The sequence below is a fragment of the Hypanus sabinus genome, chromosome 7, assembly GCF_030144855.1.
Source record: "Hypanus sabinus isolate sHypSab1 chromosome 7, sHypSab1.hap1, whole genome shotgun sequence".
NCBI classification, from domain to species: domain Eukaryota; kingdom Metazoa; phylum Chordata; class Chondrichthyes; order Myliobatiformes; family Dasyatidae; genus Hypanus; species Hypanus sabinus.
The window spans coordinates 10,901,836-10,923,084 of NC_082712.1; the positions used below are offsets into that span (position 1 = coordinate 10,901,836).

Below are 21,249 nucleotides of genomic sequence, written 5' to 3' on the forward strand. Positions count from 1 at the left end.
TAGAACAGTACAGGCCCTTCGGCCCACAATGTTGTAACGACCCTCAAACCCTGCCTCCCATATAAACCCCCACCTTAAATTCCTACATAAACCTGTCCAGTAGTCTCTTAAATTTCACTAGTGTATCTGCCTTCACCACTGACTCAGGCAGTGAATACCACGCACCAACCACTCTCTGAGTGAAATATCCCCCTTGAATATTAGAGTGAAAAACCTTCCTCTAATATCCCCCTTGAACTTCGCTCCCTTTACCTTAAAGCCATGTCCTCTTGTGCTGAGCAGTGGTGCCCTGGGGAAGAGGCGCTGGCTGTCCACTCTGTCTATTCCTCTAAATATCTTGGCAACTGGTGTGGTTATCTGCTGATGTAGCCCGTCCACTTCAGAATTCAACGTGTTGTATGTTCAGCGATGTTCTGCACACTACTGTTGTGGTGGTTGTTCATCCTGTCTGACATGCGGGAGAGTGTTTAAGTGGAAAAGCCGTTGCACTGGGGCGGTTCCACTCTCTCGATCTTGGAAGTCTGGGTCCAGTGCTACGAACAAACTGGGGTCTTCCTCGGTTGCAGTGGGTAACCATGACGTCTTCTGTGTCTTGTTTTGCCGTTCGCTCCCCACAGAACCACCTTCCTGGCCGTTGGATCTCTCTGTAGCTCTCATCCACCCAGACCACCGGAGTTGACTTTGGATGGTCAGACAGGCAGGTCCCTATCTCACTGGGGTATGAGACCATCGGCTGTCCTCACTTGCTTTGCCCACCTATCGAAGGAGGGCTAAGGCACCGGTGACCTCTGTTTCCATCCAGGGGGTCAGTGTGGACATGGTGGAGGATTACAAATACCTGGGGATACGAATGGACAATAAACTGGACTGGTCAAAGAACACTAAGACTGTCTACAAGAAGGGTCAGAGCCATCTCTACTTCCTGAGGAGACTGAGGTCCTTTAACATCTGCCGGACGATGCTGAGGATGTTCTATGAGGCTGTGGTTGCCAGTGCTATCATGTTTGCTGTTGTGTGCTGGGGCAGCAGGCTGAGGGTAGCAGACACCAACAGAATCAACAAACTCATTCCTTAGGCCAGTGATGTTGTGGGGGTGGAACTGGACTCTCTGACAGTGGTGTCTGAAAAGAGGATGCTGTCCAAGTTGCATGCCATCTTGGACAATGTCTCCCATCCACTCCATAATGTACTGGTTAGGCACAGGAGTACATTCAGCCAGAGACTCATTCCACCGAGATGTAACACTGAGCGTCATGGGAAGTCATTCCTGCCTGTGGCCATCAAACTTTACAACTCCCCCCTCGGAGTATCAGACACCCTGAGCCAATAGGCTGGTCCTGGACTTATTTCCACCTAGAAATTATTTATGGTTTTATATTGCTATATTTCGACATTATTCTTGGTTGGTGCGGCTGTAACGAAACCCAGTTTCCCTCGGGATCAATAAAGTAAGTCTGTCTGTCTGTCGGTCTGTCTGTCTGAACCGGTGCACCAGGGTGTGGCCACTGTCACATGCACACAGCTACTTGGAGCCACAGGTGAGATCTCAGTGTCTGGTGGGCACCAAAGGTGAGTGAGCTGCCCCAGAATGGACACGACAAGCACCTTCACCAGTGGTGCCACACCTCCCTGGACACCTCATTCGCCCCATCACTGTTGTAATGTGTGGTTGTTTGAGTTACTGTCTCCTTCCCGTCAGCTTGAACCAGTCTGACCGTTCTCCTCTGCCCTCTCCCATTAACAAGATGTTTTAACCCACTGAACTGCTGCTCGGTTGTTTTGTGTAAACTCTACAGACGGTTGTGTGTGAATATCCCAGGAAATCAGCAGTTTCTCAGATACTCAAACCACCCCATCTGGCACCAAAAATCTTTCCAAGATCAAAGTCACTTAGATCACATTTCTTCCACATTCTGATTTTTGGTCTGAGAAACTGAATCTTTTGACAGTGTCTGCATGCTTTTATGCATGGAGTTCCTGCCACTAAATTTTGCATTGATGAGCTGGGGTACGGGTGTACCTAATAAAGTGGCCATTGAGTGGCTGGCGGGTGACATACGTTTCCACCAAAGGAGGGGAAAGGTGCTCCTCCCCTCCTCTAGCCTGCAGGTCACCCTTGGTCAAACACCTGCTAGCAACCCCCTTCTCACCCCTTGTCGTATGAGCAGCCGGTGCAGACCTCCAGTCCTGGTTTTGTGACCAGCGATGCCAGGCAGACGATCTCTGAAGAGACACGTACAAACAAGCTGGAGGAACTCAGCAGGCCAGGCAACATCCGTTGAAATGAACAGTCAACGTTTCAGGCTGAGAGCCTTCGTCAGCACTGAAGAAGGAGGGGGCAGGGGCCCTATAAAGAAGGTGGGGGGAGGGTGGAAGGTGCCAGGTGAAAAACCAATCAGAGGAAAGATATATAACCATATAACAAATACAGCACGGAAACTGGCCATCTCAGCCCTTCTAGTCTGTACCGAATGCTTTACTCTCACCTAGTCCCACCGACAAGCACTCAGCCCATTACCCTCCATTTCTTTCCTGTCCATATACCTATCCAATTTTACTTTAAATGACAATACTGAACCTGCCTCTACCACTTCTACTGGAAGCTCATTCCACACAGCTACCACTCTCTGAGTAAAGAAATTCTCCCTCATGTTACCCTTAAACTTATGCCCTCTAACTCTCAACGCATGTCCTCTTGTTTGAATCTTCCCTACTCTCAATGGAAAAAGCCTATCCATGTCAACTCTATCTATCCCCCTCATAATTTTAAATACCTCTATCAAGTCCCCCCTCAACCTTCTATGCTCCAAAGAATAAAGACCTAACTTGTTCAATCTTTCCCTGTAACTTAGGTGCTGAAACCCAGGTAACATTCTAGTAAATCTTCTCTGTACTCTCTCTATTTTGTTGACTCTTTCCTATAATTCGGTGACCAGAACTGTACACAATACTCCAAATTCAGCCTTACCAATGCCTTGTACAATTTTAACATTACATCCCAACTCCTATACTCAATGCTCTGATTTATAAAGGCCAATATACCAAAACCTTTCTTCACCACCCTGTCCACATAAGATTCCACCTTCAGGGAACTACGCACCATTATTCCTAGATCACTCTGTTCTACTGCATTATTCAATGCCCTACCATTTACCATGTATGTCCTATTTGGATTATTCCTACCAAAATGTAGCACCTCACACTTATCAGCATTAAAATCCATCTGCCATCGTTCAGCCCACTCTTCTAACTGGCCTAAATCTCTCTGCAAACTTTGAAAACCTACTTCATTATCCACAACTCCACCTACCTTAATATCATCTGCATACTTACTATTCCAATTTACCACCCCTTCATCCAGATCATTAATGTATATGACAAACAACATTGGACCCAGTACAGGTCTCTGAGGCACACCACTAGTCACCGGCCTCCAACGTGACAAACAGTTATCCAGCACTACTCTCTGGCATCTCCCATCCAGCCACTGTTGAATCCATTTTACTACTTCAATATTAATACCTAACGATTGAACCTTCCTAACTAACTTTCCATGTGGAACCTTGTCAAAGGCCTTACTGAAGTCCATATAGACAACATCCACTGCTTTACCCTCGTCAACTTTCCTTGTAACCTCTTCAAAAAATTCAATAAGATTTGTCAAACATGACCTTCCACACACAAATCCATGTTGACTGTTCCTAATCAGACAATGTCTATCCAGATAATTATATATACCATCTCTAAGAATAGTTTCCATTAATTTACCCATCACTGACATCAAACTTACAGGCCGATAATTGCTAGGTTTACTCTTAGAACCCTTTTTAAACAATGGAACCACATGAGCAATGTGCCAATCCTCCAGCACCGTCCCCGTTTCTAATGACATTTGAAATATTTCTGAGAGCCCCTACTATTTCTACACTAACCTCCCTCAAGGTCCCAGGGAATATCCTCTCAGGACCCAGAGATTTATCCACTTTTATATTCCTTAGAAGCGCCAGTACTTCCTCCTCTTTAATCGTCATAGTTTCCATAACTCCCCTACTTGTTACCCTTACCTTACACAATTCAATATCCTTCTCCTTAGTGAATACCGAAGAAAAGAAATTGTTCAAAATCTCCCCCATCTCTTTCAGCTCCACACATATCTGTCCACTCTGATTCTCTAAGGGACCAATTTTATCCCTCACTATCCTTTTGCTATTAATATAACTGTAGAAACCCTTCGGATTTATTTTCACCTTATTTTCACCTTACTTGCCAAAGCAACCTCGTATCTTCTTTTAGCTTTTCTAATTTCTTTCTTAAGATTCTTCTTACATTCTTTACATTCCTCAAGCACCTCATTTACTCCATGCTGCCTATATTTATTGTAGATATCTCTCTTTTTCCAAACCAAGTTTTCAATAACCCTTGAAAACCACGGCTCTCTCAAACTTTCAACCTTTCCTTTCAACCTAACAGGAACATCAAGATTCTGTACCCTCAAAATTTCACCTTTAAATGACTTCCATTTCTCTATTACATCCTTCCCATAAAACAAATTGTCCCAATCCACTCCTTCTAAATCCTTTCGCATCTCCTCAAAGTTAGCCTTTCTCCAATCAACAATCTCAACCCTGGGTCCAGTCCTATCCTTCTCCATAATTATATTGAAACTAATGGCATTGTGATGACTGGACCCAAAGTGCTCCCCAATACATACCTCCGTCACCTGACCTATTTCATTCCCTAACAGGAGATCCAACACTGCCCCTTCTCTAGTTGGTACCTCTATGTATTGCTGCAAAAAACTATCTTGCACACATTTTACAAACTCCAAACCATCCATCCCTTTTACCGTATGGGCTTCCCAATCTATGTGTGGAAAATTAAAATCTCCCACAGTCACAACCTTGTGCTTCCTACAAGTATCTGCTATCTCCTTAAATATTTGCTCCTCCAATTCTTGCTCTCCATTAGGTGGTCTGTAATACACCCCTATAAGTGTTACTACACCTTTCCCATTCCTCAATTCCACCCAAACAGTCTCCCTAGACAAGCCCTCTAATCTATCCTGCCATAGCACCTCTGTAATATTTTCTCTGACCAGTAACGCAACACTTCCCCCTCTTGTCCCTCCGATTCTATCACACCTAAAGCAACGAAATCCAGGAATATTTAGTTGCCAATCACACCCCTCCTGCAACCATGTTTCACTAATAGCTACAACATCATATTTCCAGGTATCAGTCCATGCTCTAAGCTCATCCACCTTTCTTACAATGCTCCTAGCATTAAAATAAATACATTTAACAAACTCTCCACCTCTTCCTCTCTGTTTATCTCTAACAGTACAAAGAACTTTACTGTCTTCTTTTTCTTCCTTCCCCCATACATCTGTTCCTACACTCTGGTTCCCCTCCCCCTTATATCTAGTTTAAATCCACTGGAGCCTCTCTAGCAAACCTACCTGCAAGAATATTTGTCCCCCTCCAGTTCAGATGTAAACCGTCCCGCTGGAATAGGTCCCACCTTCCCTGGAAAACTGCCCGATTATCTATAAATCTGAAGCCTTCCCTCCTGCACCATGTCCTCAGCCATGTGTTGATCTCCACTATCTTACTATTTCTAAACCCACCTGCACGTGGCACTGGTAGCAATCCTGAGATTGCTATCCTGGAGGTCCTGTCCTTTAACTTGGCACCTAGCTCTCTAAACTCACCTTTCAGGACCTCCTCACTCTTCCTAACCATGTCATTGCTCCCTACAAGGACCACGAATCTGGCTGCTCACCCTCCCTCTTGAGAATACGGAGAACATGATCCAAGATATCGCAGACCCTGGCACGAGGGAGGCAACAAACCATCCAGGATTCTCAATCTCTTCCACAGAACCACCTATCTGTCCCCCTAACTATCGAATCCCCTATCACTACAGATCTCCTCTTTTCCCTCCTTCCCTTCTGTGCTGAGGGACCAGTCTCGGTGCCAAAGACGCAACCACTGCAGCTTGTCCCTGGTAGGTCATCCCCACCAACAGTAACCAAAACAGTATACTTATTGTTGATGGGAACGGCCACAGGGGTGCTCTGCTCTTCCTGTCTATTCCCCTTCCCTCTCCTGACAGTCACCCAACTACCTGTTTCCCGACTCCTAGGGGTGACTATCTCCCTGGGTGGGATCAAGGGGTGGGGGAGGGGAAGCAGGGAGGGGATAGGCAGGAAATGTGAAGAAGGAATGTAAGGGGAAAGCTCTATGGGTAGTAGAAGAAGGTAGAATCATGAGAGGTGATAGGCAGCTAGAAGAGGAGAAAGAGTGAAGGTGGGATGGGGGAAGGGAGAGGGAGGGAATTACCGGAAGTTGGAGAATTCAATGTTCATACCAAGGGGCTGGAGACTACCCAGACGGTATATGAGATGTTGCTCCTCCAACCTGAGTTTGGCCTCATCATGGCAGTAGAGGATCTCTGAAGAGTATTGATAATGGCTGGGGTCACCTGACTTGTAAAGACCCTGCCCAGAAGAAGGCAATGAACAAACATGGCGATGGAAAGACCATGATCGCCCACGTCATACGACACGGCACAAAACGAATGAATGAACTGAGTTTGAATGTCTGCAATACTTGGAGAGGAAGTCGGTTTTCGGTATCCTGTGGTTAAATGGTTGCATCTCAGTTAGTGATATCTCTGTGCATCGCAGTATTTCCAACACTGTCTGCACGGCGAAGGGGCTCGGTCCCATCAGGGATGAGGTGGGTGCCATAGAAATGCAGCCTCCCGGGAAACTTGTCAATCACTGCAGCGGTTGCGCAGCAACAGGCAAACACACCGTGTCCCAGGGTCGACCATCAATCACGAGCTAAGAGACGCGTTGATTGGCGGCGATGCAGGCTGGAGTCCCGCCTTTACGCTGGCCTTCGCCTGCCATTGGTGGGAAGGCCGCTGTCAGTCAGAAGCGAGCGGCGGCCGGCGGGGCAGGTGTGGTTTGGCGGCTGCGGTGGTGCGGAACCGGCAGGGACCGGAGCCGGTACAGGGACATCCAACAGGTGAGGCAGAGCCAGCGACCATCATCGGCCGGTTCACAGGTATAGGAGGGGCAGAGGGTTAATAGACTATGGTCAGGGTGTGGTGTAGGGAGAGCAAAGGGTTAGTGGACCGTGCATGGCTTGGTTTATGGGGGAAAGGGGTTAATTGACACATGGTGTAAACAATGGGAGGGAGAAAGGGGTTAATGGCCTTACAGGCTGTGAATTATGGGGGGAAGAGGCTGAAAGACTTTCAAGCTGTTGTCTGTATGGACAAGGGATTAATAGGCTGTGAACTATAGGGGCAAGGAGTTAATAGATCGTGTACAGGATGTGGCTTATAGGAAGTAAGGGGTTAATATACACTGTAGTCTATGGAGGTGAAAGAAGTTAATAAGCTGTTCAGGATGTGCTTTATGGAGGGCAAGGGGTTAATACACTATGTTCAGTGTGCAGCTTATGAGGAACAAGCTGTTAATAGACTATGAACAGGGTGAGGTTTATGGGGTAAAAGGGGTTAATAAACTATACAGGGTATGACCTCTTGATGGCAAGGGGTTAGTTGGCTCTACAGAGTGTGGTCTATTGGGTGCAAGGAGTTAATGGACTGGGTTGTAATAGTGGATCAGTCTATTGAAGTGGATCAAGGGTTAATAGGATATATGTATTTGATGGAATTCTTCGAGGGGATCAGGGTTAATTGACAGTATGCACAGGGTGCAATCTGTTGACGAGATTCAGGGGTTAATAACCTGTATCAATAGAGGAGGTTCAGGTGCTAATGATGTGTGTAAGATTCAGTATACTGAAGATGTTCACATATAGACTGAGAGTGCTCTGTATCGATTGGACTGGATAGTTAATAGAGCAAACAGGTTGAGGATGATTGATTGAGGGTGTTCACAGGTTAATGCATGGTTTTCCGGACACCTGCTGGTGGTAGAATCTCAGCAGATGAATACTCAGGAGTGTTATAATGCTAAAGATTAACGATTAGCTTTATTTGTCACGCGTACAATGAAATGCATCATTTACTGTCCGAGGATGTGCTGCACGTACTGTGTAGCAACACAGGATGCCCAGAACTTCCTAACCCTAACTTGTATGTCTTTGGGATGTGGGAGGGACCTGGAGCAGCTGGAGGAAACGCACGCGGTCACGGAGAGAATGCGGAAACTCCTTACAGACGGCGGCAGGAATTGAACCCAGATTGCTGCCCCTATAAAGCATTGTACTAACCGCCACACGACCATGTCGTCCCTGGGCTAAAACACACTCGTTGCAGAGTCTCAGTACGTGATGGGGTAAATCATTCAGTGTGAGGGACGTGAGAGTGAGGTCTGACTCAGTGATGAATTTACTGGACTAGTAATCTAGGCTGGCACACACGAAGATAACGGTTAGTGTAATGCTTTACAACAGCATGGAGCAGGGTTCAATTCGCGCTAGCACAAGAGGGCACAGTTTTAAGGTGCTTGGAAGTAAGTATAGTGGAGATGTCAGGGGTAACTTTTTTTACACAGAGTGGAACGGGCTGCCAGCGACGGTGGTGGAGGCAGATACGATAGGGTCTTTAAAGAGACTCCTGGATAAGTACATGGAGCTTAGTAAAGTAGAGGCTATGGGTAACTCTAGGTTATTTCTAAGGTAAGGACATGTTTGGCACAGCTTTGTGGGTTGAAGAGCCTGTATTGTGCCGTAGGTTTTCTATGTTCACCCCCGAGACTGTGAGGGTTTCCTCCGGGTGCTCTGGTTTCCTCCCACAGTCCAAAGACATATGGTTAGGGTTAGCGAGTGCTGTGTTGGCACTGGGTGCGTGGTGACTGTGGTGGGCTGCCCCCAGCACGTACCTGGAGTGTGTTCATCACTGATGCAATAAAGAAGGTGGATTGCAGTGGCTGTTTGGATTAGTATTGGTAACAATCGGCATGAAAATGACCAGATTGTGATGAGACTGACCTACTTACTCCCCATTTCACTGCTGCCATTTAGAGCAACGATGAAGTCTCTCAGTTGTTTCTGTAACGACATTTTTTTGACCAGTGAGGGTTGTTAGCCCTGATCTGAACTCTCAAACCTGGAGGACTGGTGGCCCACTCTTACTCTGGCCTCTACCCTTTGATCTGTTTGGCATGGGTAACCCCACCGAGAACCAAAGCCTAAAGCCCTGACTCCAGCCAACGTAGCTGTCCGGATCATTGAGGCACACAGGAGTCCAAACCCAATGACAAGGTTGTGGTCCTCTTGAAGGATAAGACTAACTCGTTGTCTCATATCCTCAGTGTAGTGTTCTCGCTCGGGTGTAACGGAACACCGAACTAAACACCGAGTTAAACCTTTGTCAATGACAACAGGATCACAGTAAGATTAACCATTTACTGTTCACTCTTCCACATTAACGTATGGTGAAAAAGCGTTGCCTTTACTATGTTTCTGGTGCGTTGAGAGAAAACATTGCTGCTGCTTGCGCTCGCACATGTCTCGACCCCCACCTTCCCGTTTCTCCAAACCGGTATTTTCCCACAGGACGCGGCGAAACCGGATGTGACGTCATCGCATGCCGCGATATCTCACAGACAATGAATTTACTTTAAACAATCCTAACTTTAACTAGAATGCTAACAAACGAATTACTAAGCGAAAATATTATAAACTAAATAACTGCCATAAAGGCAACACACTCAGAGAAGGAGTTCTGGTGCCCTCGGCCAGACTAATCGTGTGAGTGTGAAACAACCAAGTGAGGCACTCGGTTGTGTTATTGTCATGGGTACCGTGATACAGAGAGAAACTTGTTCATACAGGTCAGATCATTACACAGTGCACTGAGGTAAAAGTATAACAATGCAGAATAGAGTGTAACAGTTACGGAGCAGGCAGAGAATAAGGTGCAAGGGTCAACATGAGGTCAAAAGCCCAGTTTTATCTTCTTCTTCTGGCCATCCATCCCATAGGATGACAATGGTTCCTTTCAGTCAGTTGGTGGGGTTTGAACTGTGCGTCCTGGAGTGGCCGTACAGGCCGATCCTTGACAGGCACTGCTTGCCACATACTTGGCAGGTGAGGCCTGGAGGGGCAGCAGGGGCAAAGCTCTGTGGTGGTGCTTCCTGTGCCTTTCCTCTGTTGCCTCTATGAGCTTGTTCTCAGCAGCGTCCACACCTTTTCTGATGGTGCCCCTCCACTGTGAGTGATCTTGAGCCAGATCCTCCCATGCTGATGGGGCAATGTCAGCTTTCTTGAGGCTCCAGTGCAGAACATCCTTGTACCACAGTCGCTGGCCTCCTCGTTTTCGGGTACCACTGGACAAGATGTCCTTGGGCAGTCTCCCGTCAGGTATTCTGACAACATGTCCTGCCCAGCGCAGTTGGGCTGACATCACCAGGGTTGAAACTGCTGGCACTCTGGGTCAAGAGAGGACCTCGGTATTGGAGACCTTGTCTCGCCAGGTGATCTTCATCAGAGAACGTAGGTGAGGCTGCTGCGGTTGGTCAAGCTGGCGTAGTGACTCTGATATGGGCACCACGTCTCACATCCGTACAGCAAGGCTGATATGACAACGACCCTGTATACCTTGCACTTGCTGGCCAACCTGATGTTCTGTGAACAAAATCAATCTTTCAGCTGACCAAAGGCAAAGCAGGCTCTTCTGGTTCTTGACTCAATCTTTACATCCAGAGAAGCTGAGGATGTTATTATGCTGCCCAGGTAGCAAAACTTGGTGACAGCATTGAGACGAGTGTCATCAATGAGGGCAGTTGGTTTTTTGTAGCTTGAGCCAGGACCCGGTTGGTACAAAACTTAGGTCTTTTTCAGGCTGACTGTCAGTCCGAAGCTTTTGGCTGCACTGGCAAAGCGACTGGTGATCTCCTGTAAGTCTTCGAGAGAGTGGGCAACAGTGCCCAGTCATCAGCAAACGGTAATTCATGCACCACAATGTCCCTGACTTTTGTTTCTGCTCTCAGTCTTGCGAAGTTGAGGGGCCCGCCATCAACCCTCGTTTGTAGGAAGACCCCTGACTTCAGGTCTGATGTGGCATCCTGAAGAACAGCAGCGAAGAATAGTCCAAACAGAGTAGGAGCCAAAACACAACCCTGTTTTACGCCGTTGCTGATGGGAAATGGGTCTGACAATTCACCATGCATGATGATGTGGCCCTCCATGCCTTTGTGGAACTGACGGATGATGTTGGTTAGGTGTGGGGGGCAACCGAATTTTGGTAGGAGCTTCCACAAGCCATCTCTACCAACAGTGTCAAACGCTTTGGTTAGATCAACAAATGTGACATAGAGACTTTCAACACATTTCTCTTGGAGCTGCCTCAGTGAGAAGATCAAGTCCTCTGTGCTATGGCTTGTTCAAAAACACTGGCCTTCTGCAAGGATGTTGTCACTGATGTTGGACACCAAGCGTCTAAGGGTGATCTTCGCGAGGCATTTTCCCACAACTGACAGAACAGAGTTGCCACGGTAATTGTTGCAGTCTCTCTTGTCTCCCTTGTTCTTGTAGATGGTGATGATTGATGAATCTTTGAAGTCTTGTGGTAGTTCTGCAGCTCCCCACAACTTTGTGAACAGCCGGTGCAGGCATGATGTCAGTGTGTTACCACCATACTGGTAGATCTCGGCTGCGATACCGTCAGGCCCTGGTGCTTTGTTGGGTTTTAGCTGTTTGATGGCTTTGACGACCTCGTGAAGAGTAGGGGGAGCACCTAGCTCGAGGGTGTACTCTTCCCAGTGCTTCATCGGTGAGGTTCCTATTCTGCTCAGCAGCTCGTGGAAGTGTTCTTGCTATCTTTTCACGTGCTGTGACGTCTCAGTGAAGATGGATGTACTGTCATTGCTCAGGAGCTGTGTGGTGCCTTGTTTTGATGAACCATACACAACCTTGATTGCTTCATAGAAGCTTCTTGAGTCATTACAGTCAGTGAAGGCTTATAACTCCTTGGTCTTATTTGCCCACCACTGGTCTTCCATAGCTCTCAGCTGCCTCTTCAAAGTTGAATTTGCACTCAAAAAGGCACGTTGATTGGAACTTGAGTTTTATCATACAGTAGTGATAAGAGTAGGGTAGAAGCAGTCCTTGAGCCTGGTGGTACATGCTTTTGGGCTCTTGTATCTCCTGTGCAATGGGAGGAGGGAGAGGAGAGAATGTTGAGGGTTCACTGACTATACCTGCTGGTTTACCAAGGCAGCAGGAAGTGTAGGGTCCAAGGAGGGGAGGTGCTGCGCTGTGCCCATAACTCTGCAGTTTCTTGTGGTCACGAGCAGAGTTCCCACACCAAGCAGTGATGCATCAGGTTGGAATGCTTTCTATGGTGATGCAATAGCAGTTGGTAAGGGTCACTGGGGACATCCTGAATCTTTTTAGCCTCCTGACGAATTTTCTCTATTTCTGCACAAATATGACCTAAAATGTGATTAGATCTTCATGTTAAGTCCTAAAACTAGGTAAAGAGAACCCGAATAAACATCGTACTTGTTCATTTAATTATTGAGAAAAAATGATCCAAAATTACATCTATTTGTTGGAAAATGTATGTGACCCTCTGGGGTAATGCCTCCTCCAAAAGCTATTTGGAGTCAGGTGTTCCAATCAATAAGATGAGATTGGAGGTGTGGGTTGCAGAGGTTCCCTGCCCTACAGGGTTCACAAACTTTCTAGCGCCACTGTAAGATTAACCTACACAGTACCTATAAAAAGTATTCACTCCCCCCCCCCCCGAAAGTTTTCATGTTTTATTGTTTTACAACATTGAATCACAGTGGATATAATTTGGCTTTTTTGACACTGAACAACAGCAAAAGACTTTTTCATGTCAAAGTGAAAATAGATCTCTACAAAGTGACCTAAATTAATTACAAATATAAAACATAAAATAATTGATTGCATAAGTGTTCACCCATTTCAAGTCAGTATTTAGTAGATGCACCTTTGGCAGCAATTACAACCTTGAGTCTGTGTAGATAGGTCTCTATCAGCTTTGCACACCTGGACACTGCAATATTTCCCCGTTCGTCTTTACAAAACTTGCTCAAGCTCTGTCAGATTGCATGGGGATCATGAGTGAACAGCCCTTTTCAAATCCAGCCACAAATTCTCAACTGGATTGAGAGGTCTGGACTCTGACTTGGCCAATCTAGGACATTAACTTTGTTTTTTTTATGCCATTCCTGTGTAGCTTTGGCTTTGTGCTTGGGGTCATTGTCTTGCTGGAAAACAAATCTTCTCCCAAGTCACAGTTCTCTTCAGATTTTCTATGTCAGGTTTTCCTCCAGGATTCCCCTGTATCTTGCTGCATTCATTTTACCCTCTACCCTCACAAGCCTTCCAGGGCCTGCTGCAGTGAAGCATCCCCACAGCATGATGCAGACACCACCGTGCTTCACGGTAGGGATGGTGTGTTTTTGATATTGTGCGGTGTTAGGCTTACACCAAACATAGTGTTTAGTCTGATGGCTTAAAAGCTCAATTTTGGTTTCATCAGACTGCAGAACTTTCTTTCAGCTGATTTCAGTCTCCCACAGCCTTCTGGCAAACTCTAGCCAAGATTTCATGTGAGGTTTCTCAACAGTGGCTTTCTCTTCGCCACTCTCCCGTAAAGCTGTGACTGGTGAAGCACCCGGGCAATAGTTGTTGTATGCGCAGTCTCTCCCATCTCAGCCACTGAAGCTTGTAACTCCTCCAAGCTTGTCTCGTGGTGGGCTCTCTCACTTGTCCCTTTCTTGCACGGTCACTTGGATTTTGAGGATGGTCTGCTCCCGGCAGATTTACAGCTGTGCCATATCCTTTCAATGTCTTGATGATTGGTTTATCTGTACTCCAACGGATATTCAGTGACTTGGAAATGTTCTTGTATCCATCTCCTGACTTGTGCTTTTCAATAACCATTTTTGCAGAGTTGCTTAGAGTGTTTTGTCTACATGATGTAGTTTTTGTCAGGATACTGACTCACCAGCAGTTGGACCTTCCAGATACAGGTGTATTTTTACTACTGTCAATTGAAACACCTTGACTGCATACGGCGATCTCTACTTAACTAATATGTGACTTCTAAAACCAATTATCTGCCACCAGTGATTATTTGGTGTGTCATATTAAAGGGGGTGAATACTTATGCCATCAATTATTTTGTTTTATATTTGTAATTAATTTGGATCACTTTGTAGAGATCTGTTTTCACTTTCACACAAAAGAGTCATTTTTTTTGTTGAGCGGTGTCAAGAAAGCCTAATTAAAACACACAGAGAGTGCTGGGGGAGCTCAGCAGGTCGGGCAGCATCTACAGAGGGGAATAAACAGTTGACATTTCGTGCAGAGTCTTGTTTTCATGAAATTTCTCCTTGTGCTGCATCTCTGGTTGCTGGCGTTAGTTAAATTTTGCTGGTTTATTTTAATTTAATCTTCAGTAGCTTTTAAGTGTTTCCCTTCAAAGAAATTCATGTACCACATCCTGAATAACAAAGTAAGGCAGCTTTAAAGGAAGCCTCCAGCAACTGGCTTCATTGATTCGCAGATGAGATGATGTAAACACCTGGTTACGAAAGCTCCCATCAGACCCAGCTCTACTCTGTTCACTAATTGGCTCATCTACATATGAATGCCTTCTTGGAGTGTCCATCAGCTACGTGAATGTGCAAACTCGGGATGTTTGGTGTTTTGTTGGAATCGAGAGATGGAAATGCTACACCTGCCCATTCACCTCCATTCAGGGCCCCAAACAGAGAGGCAACACTTGCCCTGTGAATCTGCTGGGGTCCTTTATTGTATCCAGTGCACCTCTACATTGGTAAGACCGGTCATAAGTTGTGGGACTGCTCCTTTGAGCACCTCCACTCCATCCGCCAAATGGAGCCAAATAATTTAATTCCCATTCCGACAGTCCATGGTCTCTGCTACTGCCACGATGAGGCCACACCTCAGGGTGGAGGAGCAATCCCTCATATTCCGTCTGGGGAGCCTCCAATCTGATGGCATGAACATCGATTTCTCCTTCTGGTAAAAATAATTTCCCCCCCCCCCTCTTCCATTCCCCACTCTGGCCTCTTGTCTCTTTTCACCTGCCTATCATCTCCCCATGGGTCCCCTCCTCCTTCCCTTTCCCTTACGGTCCAGTCTCCTATCAGATTCCATTCTCCCAGCCCGTTACCTTCCCCACCCACCTGGCTTCACCCATCACCTTCCTGCTCTCCTCATTCTGCTCCCCCCTCCACCCCCACTTTCATATTCTGGTGTCTTCCCCTTTCCTTTCCAGTCCTGAAGAAGGACCTCAGTCCAAAGCATCGACTGTTCAGTCGCCTCCTGCCTGGCCTGCTGAGTTCCTCCAGCATTTTGTGTGTGTTGCAAAGGTTTGAAGGGCAATGGACCAAACAGGGTAAATGGGATTAGTTTAGATAGGAATTTTCAAGATTCAAAATAGTTTAATATCATTTCCTGTGTAGAAGTACAAAGGAGAACAAAATAATTGTTATTCCAGATATGATGCAGTACAAAGAATACACAATAGGATAATTAACTCAATAATTTAAAAAATCACAACAAATATAAGTACGTAAGTGAAGTCAAGTGAAGTAAAGTCAATTTTTATTGTCATTTCGACCATAACTGCTGGTACAGTGCACAGTAAAAATAAGACGACGTTTTTCAGGATCATGGTGTTACATGAAACAACACAAAAACTACACTGAACTACGTAAAAACAAAATAGTTTACATTGATTATAAACATGGGTTGTACACATACATAGGTTGGGGAATAATACAGTGGTGGTGGAGTTAGTGAGTGGAGGTGTTGATCAGCCTTGCTGATTGGGGAAAGAGACTGTTTATGTGTCTGCTCGTCCTGGTGCGGATGCTGGGTAGCCTGCTCCCTGACGGGAAAGGGAGAAACAGTCCTTGGGCAGGGTAGGTGATGTTACCTGCCCTTTTCTGGAACCTTTCTATGTTAGTGCCCTTGCTGAGGGTGGACCGGTGCCAGTGATGTGGTGGGCAGTTGTGACGACCCGTTGTTGAGCCTCCCTATCCGCCGCAGTGCAGTTTCCGTTCCAACAGTGATGCAGCCTGTTGGAATTCCCTGCACATCTGCAGAACTTTGGTCAACGTGGACCAGTTGCGGTCAGAGTTCTGAAAGGTCCCTTCCCGTTCGTCCTTTGCTCTGGTTGTCAATGTTTTCTGATGTTTTGCACTGTGCTGCTACTGCAAAGCAACAACTTTTTATTCGATGCAAACAACACATTTCACTGTATGTTTCGATACACATGTGACAAATAAAGCTCCTCTAAATAAAAGGGAAGATTTAATCTTCAAATCTTTCTCTTTGTTTCACAGTGACGATAAGCCTGGCTCTGATTCTGGGGAGGTCTGTCTTGGTCCTGGTGAATCGCGGCTCAGGAAGAGGGGCAGGATTCAATTTGCCACGCTCTGCTCTTCTGGGGGAGGCTGTCGGGGGACTGGGGGTACAATGGCCAGGGACATCAGCCATGGCATTATTCAATGTCCTTACTGGGATAGGTTCAAAGAGCAGAATGGCACATCTGAACTCTCCACATCCCTTTGTCCCTCAGTCTCTCTCTTTCTCTCCCCCCTCTCTCCCCCCTCTCTCCCCCTCTCTCCCCCTCTCCCCCTCTCTCCCCCTCTCCCCCTCTCTCCTCCTCTCTCCCCCCTCTCCCCCCTCTCCCCCCTCTCCCCCTCTCCCCCTCTCCCCCTCTCCCCCTCTCCCCCCTCTCCCCCCTCTCCCCCCTCTCCCCCTCTCCCCCCTCTCCCCCCTCTCCCCCCTCTCCCCCCTCTCCCCCCTCTCCCCCTCCCTCTCTCTCTCCCCCTCCCTCTCTCTCTCCCCCTCCCTCTCTCTCTCCCCCTCCCTCTCTCTCTCCCCCTCCCTCTCTCTCTCCCCCTCCCTCTCTCTCTCCCCCTCCCTCTCTCTCCCCCTCCCTCTCTCTCCCCCTCCCTCTCTCTCCCCCCTCTCTCTCCCCCTCCCCCCTCTCTCTCTCCCCCTCCCCCCTCTCTCTCTCCCCCTCTCTCTCTCCCCCTCCCCCCTCTCTCTCTCCCCCTCCCCCCTCTCTCTCTCCCCCTCCCTCTCTCTCTCCCCCTCCCTCTCTCTCTCCCCCTCCCTCTCTCTCTCCCCTCCCTCTCTCTCTCCCCCTCCCTCTCTCTCTCCCCCTCCCTCCCTCTCCCTCCCTCCCTCTCTCTCCCTCCCTCTCTCTCCCTCCCTCTCTCCCTCCCTCTCTCTCCCTCCCTCCCTCTCTCTCCCCTCATTCTCTCCCCCCTCATCCTCTCTCTCTCCCCCTCCCTCTCTCTCTCCCCCTCCCTCTCTCTCTCCCCCTCCCTCTCTCCCTCCCTCCCTCTCCCTCCCTCCCTCTCTCTCCCTCCCTCTCTCTCCCTCCCTCTCTCTCCCTCCCTCTCTCTCCCTCCCTCCCTCTCTCTCCCCCTCATTCTCTCCCCCCTCATTCTCTCCCCCTCATCCTCTCTCTCTCCCCCTCCCTCTCTCTCTCCCCCTCCCTCTCTCTCTCCCTCTCTCTCTCCCCCTCCCTCTCTCTCTCCCCCTCCCTCTCTCTCTCCCCCTCCCTCTCTCTCTCCCCCTCCCTCTCTCTCTCCCCCTCCCTCTCTCTCTCCCCTCCCTCTCTCTCTCCCCTCCCTCCCTCTCTCTCTCCCCTCCCTCTCTCTCTCTCTCCCCCTCCCTCTCTCTCTCTCTCCCCCCTCTCTCTCTCTCTCCCCCTCCCTCTCTCTCTCCCCTCCCTCTCTCTCTCTCCCCCTCCCTCTCTCTCTCTCCCCCCTTCCTCTCCCTCTCTCCCCCCTTCCTCTCCCTCTCTCCCCCCTTCCTCTCCCTCTCTCCCCCTTCCTCTCCCTCTCTCCCCCCTTCCTCTCCCTCTCTCCCCCCTTCCTCTCCCTCTCTCCCCCCTTCCTCTCCCTCTCTCCCCCCTTCCTCTCCCTCTCTCCCCCCTTCCTCTCTCTCTCTCCCCCTCCCTCTCCCTCTCTCTTTCCTCCCCTCCCTCTCTCTCTCCCTCTCTCCCCCCTCCCTCTCCCTCTCTCTTTCTCCTGCCCTTCTCCCCACTTGTTTGTGTCACATCCTGTACTCTGGGACTGTGCGGTCATTGGGATTACTGTGTTATTTTTGACAGTTCCCTTGCCAACGGTGATTCCTCTGTCACCTCACTAACTACTCTTATCCACTGGAGATTAACCTGTGCTGGAAAAGGTCGATGAGGGATTGTCTCACAGGGTTAAATGTGAATCTCCAGCAGATCCTTATCCCCTCAAATCCCCCTGCCCTGCTAAGGAACAGTCAGGGGTAACTCTGTCACGCTTCTGTCCGCAGCCTCATGTGGGTCAGGGAAGAGAACGGTCAGAGCTTCTTGCTCGTGGGGAGAGGGTTAACTGGCATCTCCTCATGTGTGGCAGAGGGTCAGAAGCAGAGGAAAGCATCTGGTCTCGCTCACAGAACCATCCCCCAATGTACAGAGCAGTTTTATTTGTCATACATACATCGGAACAACGAACATACAGTGAAATGTGTCATAGAAACATAGGAAATAGGTGCAGGAGTAGGCCATTCGGCTCTTCGAGCCTGCACCACCATTCAGTATGATCATGGCTGATCATCCAACTCAGAACCCTGTACCTGCTTTCTCTCCATTCCCCCGATCCCTTTAGCCACAAGGACCATATCATCAACTCCCTCTTAAATATAGCCAATGAACTGGCCTCAACTGTTTCCTGTGGTAAAGAATTACACAGATTCACCACTCTCTGTGTGAACAAGTTTTTCCTCTTCTCGGTTCTAAAAGGCTTCCCCTCTGTCCTTAAACTGTGACCCCTCGTTCTGAACTTCCCCAACATCGGAAACAATCTTCCTGCATCTAGCCTGTCCTATCCCTTTAGAATTTTATACGTTTCAATAAGATCCCCCCTCAATCTTCTAAATTCCAGTGAGTATAAGCCTATTCGATCCAGTCGTTCTTCATATGAAAGTCCTGCCATCCCAGGAATCAATCTGGTGAACCTTCTCTGTACTCCCTCTATGGCAAGAATGTCTTTCCTCAGATTAGAGGACCAATTGTCGTTTGCATCAAGGACCAAGGATGTGCTGGGGGCAGCCCACGAGCGTCTCCATGCTTCCCTTGCCTGCAACATAGTGACCCCAACCTGTGTGTCTGTGGACTGTGGGAGGAAACTAGAGCACCCAGAGGAAACCCACATGGTCATGGGGAACGTACCAGCTCCTCACAGACGAGTGGGAACGGAACACGGGTTGCTGGTGCGTTAGCCACGACCCCACTGTGTGGTCCCATTTGTAAGGTAGTTGCTAACAGGAGGCTTTAATAGTGTTGGATATCATCAATACCGGGCCATCATTGATAAGAGGTGATCACTGATATGGGAATCGTTCACATTGGAGAATCACTGCTTTTGTACAACGGGAATGAGGACAGGACAGTGTTTAATATGAGATTAATACTAATAAATGACCCATTTACAACGGGAATGGGGACGGGACAGTGTTTAATATGAGATTAACACTAATAAGTGACCCATTCGCCTCAGAAGCACGGTGGGTAACCTGGCCTCTTACAGCACAGGGCATTGGAATTTGGAGTTTAACTCCAGCGCTGTCTGTATGAAGTTTTTTACGTCCCTCCTGTGAGTGCGAGGGTTTCCTCCAGGTGCCTTGGTTTCCTCCCACAGACCAAAATGATGTATAGATTAGTAGGAGTGGCATTGTAAGTCGTCCTGTGACCAGGCTGGGTTTAAACAGGTGGGTCTGTGGGGCTCAGTTTGTTGGGCTGGAAGGGCCCGTCCCACACTGAATCTCTAAATCAATAAGATATTAACAAGCGACAGTTAACAATAATCACAGAACACTCTGATTCTGAATAAGCTGTGAAACCTGCTGTTTGGCAGCAGTACATAATCATAGAAACTGTAAGTTATAATAAGTGTAACTTAAAAAAAGAATAAGTAATGCAAGAAGTAGTGAGGTAGTGTTCATGGGTTCATTGTTCATTCAGAAATCTGCTGGTGAAGGGGAAGAAGCTGTTCCTGAATCATTGACTGTGTGTCTTCAGGCTCCTGGACATCCTGCCTGGAGGTAGCAATGAGAAGAGGGCATGTCCTGGGTGATGGGGGTCCGTAATGATGGATGCTGCCTTTCTGAGGCACCATTGCTCCATGAAGATGTCCTGGATATTGGGGAGCCTAGTGCCCATAGTTAACAAATTTCATGACACACGCTGGTGATGATACCCCTGATTCTGATGATGGAGCTGGCTGAGTTTCCAACTCCGCAGCTTTTTCTGACCCTGTGCAGTGGCCCCTCCAGACCAGATGCTGATGCAACCAGTTAGAATGCTGCCCACTCATTAATAATATAGTTAACAATTTAGATGTAGCCATCAAGCAGTCATTAATAAAAGGCAGCAGCACACACAAAATGCCAGAGGAACTCAGCAGGCCAGGCAGCGACTGTGGGAGAAAGCACAGGTCCTGCCGAAGGGTGTCGGCCTGAAATGTTGACTGTATTCATTTGCATAGATGTTGCCTGACCAGCTGAGTTCCTCCAGCATTTTGTGTGTGTTACTCTGGATTTTCCCTTGTTTTTTAATAAAGGGCTGTTATTAATACAGGAGGGTGATTAGTGTTGGCTGCTATTTAAACAGTGGCTCATTAACAGACAATTGTTATTGAGAGTGAGAGGACGAGGCCAACAGGGGAGTCATTAGTGTTGCATCTTCACTCGCCAAGGAGAGTACAATGTCATCACAGAGCAGCACACACACACACACACACACACAATCACGCTCACACACACACACACACACACACACACACACACACACACACACACACACACACACACACACACACACACAATCACGCTCACACACACACACTCTCTCTCACACACACACGCTCACAGTGCTGGAGGAACTGAGCAGGCCAGGCAGCATCTACGGAGAGGAATAAACGGTCTACGTTTTGGGCTGAGACCCTTCAGGACTGGAAAAGAAGGGCAAAGGCAGCAGAATGAAAGGTGGGGTGGGGCAAGGAGGCTCGCTGGAAGGTGATGGTGGTAGGAGCAGAACCATTAGAGACAGGATCTCTTGGACAGACACGTGGATGATAGAAAAATGGAGGGGCTACGTTGGAGGGAAGGATTAGATTGATCTTAGAGTGGGTTGTCAGCATAACATTGTGGGCTGAAGGGCCTGTACTGTTCTGTGTCTGGACGTGGCTTCAGGTCTCTGAGA

At 47.9% G+C, this 21,249-nt stretch overlaps 1 protein-coding gene across 2 annotated transcripts in view; it reads left to right on the plus strand.

Moving 5' to 3' along the window:
* Positions 1–6,925: 6,925 nt before the first annotated feature.
* Positions 6,926–21,249, plus strand: part of LOC132396561 (serine/threonine-protein kinase NIM1-like) — a 33,103-nt gene continuing 18,779 nt past the window's right edge. The window contains exon 1 of one of the 2 annotated variants that reach the window (XM_059974206.1): positions 6,926–7,034. The gene's annotated coding sequence lies outside the window, so the exon portion shown is untranslated. Of the gene's footprint in view, positions 7,074–21,249 lie in introns of both variants that reach the window. The other variant, XM_059974205.1, reaches the window with a different exon arrangement.